This window comes from Cynara cardunculus (genome assembly GCF_001531365.2).
Source record: "Cynara cardunculus var. scolymus isolate 2C chromosome LG 10, CcrdV1, whole genome shotgun sequence".
Lineage (NCBI taxonomy): Eukaryota > Viridiplantae > Streptophyta > Magnoliopsida > Asterales > Asteraceae > Cynara > Cynara cardunculus.
In genome coordinates, this window is record NC_037537.1 from 6,367,272 (window position 1) to 6,371,482 (window position 4,211).

At 42.7% G+C, this 4,211-nt stretch overlaps 1 protein-coding gene across 1 annotated transcript in view; it reads left to right on the forward strand.

Moving 5' to 3' along the window:
- Positions 1-4,211, forward strand: part of LOC112519935 — a 15,210-nt gene that overhangs the window by 776 nt on the left and 10,223 nt on the right. The window lies entirely within an intron of this gene.

Genomic DNA, 4,211 nt, shown 5'->3' on the forward strand with positions numbered 1-4,211 from the left:
GGCCTCTGAAACCGAGGAAGAGGAAGCTGATGTAGCAACATCACGAGATAGCTCCTCTCTCGAGGGCTATCAAGGACATGATGGAAGTCCTTCAAGGCCTACATTCATACAAGGCCAAGAAGGCGCCTCAGGAACAAAGGCACAACCTGTAGCATCTGTTGCTGCAGGGGTTACCCCTTTAGCCAATCTGGTCACAAAGGCAGAGTTCCAAGCCTTTGTCGACATAGTGACGCGGTCCTTGGATGACCTTAAACTCATCATACAAGGGATTGTGGACAATCAACCCTCACCCGATACCCCAGACCTTCACCAATCCCTTGCTATCCTCCAACATCATCTAACCCAAATTGAAACCCAAACCCAAGCCAACAATACCCGCCTACACATGCTCCAACAAATAGTCACTCAACACCATAATACATCATCCTCCCTAGCCACCCAAAGAAACCAAGTCCTCATCCAATCCCTCGCAACCCTCACGGCTCAAGCAACTGAAGCTGATGAAAACCTCACCTATACCATTACCCAACTACAAACCATCCTTCACAATCTTCATCAACTACCTGCCTCCATCATCTCCCAAATTCCTCAACCTCAACCTCCATCCACTTCAACAGTCGATGAAACCCTCGCAACCCTTACCACCCAAATGGCCACCATACAAACCACCCTCACCCAAATATCCGCCACCATAGTTGCCCAAATCCCACAACAAAGTCCACCCCCACCTCCCTCTACAGCCCCATCCTATGAAGCAGTCTTCTCCTCCTTCACTGCAGAGGTGAGGAATCTCCTTGCAAACCTTCCCCATCCTCCACCATCCGCTACAGCGTCTATGCCGCCACCACCACCACCACCTACTAGCACAGATTTTGCAACCAGAGCCGATCTGCGGGCTCTGTCCAAGGCGCTAGTCTCATCTTTCAATGAGATTAGTACCAAATTCGTTCATCGGGCCATCCATCCAACGAGGGTTCTCTCCCAAAACCTGGCCGATGAACAACGACGTACCATCTCTCTCCTTCAAACAATGGAGGCAAGTCGAAGACAAGCCTCCCTGAAGGCGTATCTTACGTCCTTCAGGAAGGGCAAGAAGAAGAGGACCAGAGCCTCTTGCTCGTCAAGCCGCCCCCTAAAATGCAGACGACATGATGATCCAGACCCCGATGATCAAGGTCTTAGACCTCATGAGGGGGAGAAAGAGGCGGCGGCTATATAACACACAGAATCCACTGCACCACAGCAACCATCACCACAACAACAACCACCTCCAACCGAATAAACCCAAGCAAGGGAACCAGAGGCCTTTCCCTCTGATGATGTATAGAATATACAAGTTCCCTTAGCTACAACACCAGACCCCATCGTGTTGAGTTCATCAACCGATGAAGAGCCAACCACACCACCAACAGAAACAAACCAAACCTTCACACCCTCACCCACAATAAACTTACCCTTAACCCCTTCTCCAACACCTCGAACAACTCAACCCTTCACCCTTTCCACACAACCATAACCTACAACAAACCAACCATTGCCTCAACAACCACAAACCCCTACAGAAACCCATGCACCAGAAACCATCCAAGCCTATGAAATTGAACCATCCAAAGAAAACTCACCCTCTACCCATACACAACCCCAAACAAAAACACAACCCTTAACCCATCAACCCGTGGTGCATGCGGATACTCCTTTTTCCTCAAGGCAACCTCCACAAGGCTTGGTGGATGAAATAATACAGAGCATGGAGTCGATGAGGAGATGACCTCAACTGCCGCCCAGGGAACCAGTCATGATGGAAAATATCCATCAATATATGTATCAAGATCGTGATGAAAGTTTGTCAACCAATCCTCCAATTCTATCGCCTGAGTCTATGAACCTTCTACACCATCATTTCATCAGACAGACTACTCAAGAACCTCAGGCTGTCTTTTTGAATGATGGAATAAGGAGATTCATGGACTTAAAAGTAAAGACATTTGCCAATAGAGTTATCTGATACATCGAGTTCACCGTGGAGAGAGCCCGTGGGGTAGTTAGCATGTTCAACGAAAACGACCTCATCAATCTCAACCCGTACGATTTGATTAAGTTATATGCTTACACAGCTCAAAGGCAGGATCACGGCATAAGATTTGGAATGGCAAACCGAGCTATAGTAAAGACAATAGAGTCCCTGGTGAAACACAGAGCCAAAACTGATTTTGAAATTGCTTTGAGGCTAGGCATCGAGAGACTATCCTGCGCTCCTCCAAACGAAGACTTCCAGGGTCTGCAGGAAATACGATATGCATCAGTTCTTACTCAACCTGAACTTGGACTTGTTTACAAGAATGAGTTCGGGGTTAAAAAGTTCTTCAGAATGACTGAAGCCTTCAAGTATTCAACAGATACACTTGAATGGTTTCAGAAAAATATTAGAGAAAGACTAGGTAGAAACCATGTGCCAAGGGAAGAGGGGAGTCATCTCATTCACGAGATATCAACGGTCATTGCATATCGAAGACTGCTCTTATGCTTCAGAGAGATATACTCAGGTAGCTCGTGATGAGTTAAAACTTTTGTTTATTTTGCCTTGATGTATCTTGTTTCCAGTATTGTAAGAAATTTCATCATCCAATGAAAATTTGGAGTTTGATGTTTTTCTACTAGATTAGTGTCTGTTCTTCACATATATGTCTAAATTAGACTATGTTTGTTATTTCATTACTTAGGGGAAGATTGTTAAACCTCACAATTCACAATGTAAAAAATAATGAAAAACAACAAGTGATGAAGAACCAGAAGACCAATGAAGACATCAAGGCAGAAACGACTAAGTTTGGAATTTAACCAGAAGATCGATGGACAGTTCAACCAGAGGACCAATGGATAGTCTAAGGATGCGATGGAAAGAGCATTCTCATCGACCCTCTGATCAATCAACACTTAGAAGATTTTCCAGCAATTTATACAAGCATGCGATAGAGATTCGAAGATAAGGATAAGATCATCATATCATGAATGACAGCTGGAGATGACAAGTCAATAGCTGGAATTCGAGTTTATCTTAATATTAATGTTTATCCATATGAAAGATAAACCTTATCTGTTAAATAGAAGATTTGCTAGAAAGTAGCATTAGATAGTTATCTTTTTATTAGCCATTTAGTATAAATAGGTGATCAGATTTATTGTAAAAAATAAGGCTTTTACGCATTGTTTTACGTTTCTGAGTTTATAAAGTAAAACCTTTGAAGCTCAAGATTGTTCATAAATATTCTTATTTTTATTCTTGAGTCTTCATAACTTTCTTCATAAAATCRMTAYAMTTTGGTTATTCATAACTAGATTATTAGTGTTATTGAGAGATCTGGGATCAACATGATTGCATATGCTTCTCGTCAATTGAAAGATTATGAGAAGAACTACCCTACTCATGACCTTGAATTAGCAGCGGTGTTATTTGCTTTGAGGCTTTGGCGACACTATCTCTATGGAACAAAGTGTCAACTTTATACTGATCACAAGAGCTTAAAGTATTTATTTGATCAACAGACCTTGAACATGCGTCAACAACGTGCTATGGAACTCATCAAAGATTACGATTGTGAGATACTATATCATCCGGGTAAAGCCAATGTAGTGGCAGATGCTCTGAGTAGGAAGACACGTTCTGGACTTCTATGTTACTCTATCATTCATACGTCGGTTAAAAATATCTATCTGATGAGATTCGGAAATGGCAGATTGAGGCTTTGAAGCCTGAGAATGTCAAAGTAGAATGAATGGTAGGATACATTGATTCTCTCTCTGAAGATGAACGTGGTTTGAAGGTCTTTAAGACCTGAATCTGGGTCCCCAAACTTGGCGGCATGCGAGATGTTGTTTTAACATAAGCACATAAGTCGTGATTATCAATACACCCAGGAAGTACCAAATTGTACCAAGATCTTCGTTTAGATTACTGGTGGCCTGGGATGAAGACTGATATTAGACGATATGTTGAGAAATGTACCACATGCTTACAAGTAAAGGCTGAACACCAGGAACCGTATGGTAGTTTACAGCCTCTTGAGGTACCGATGTGGAAATGGAAGGAATTAACGATGGATCTGGTTACTAAACTACCGAAGACCCAACGTCAAAACGACAGTATTTGGGTTATAGTTGATCGATTGACCAAATCAGCATTGTTCTTACCTGTCCGAGAGTCTTACTCTATG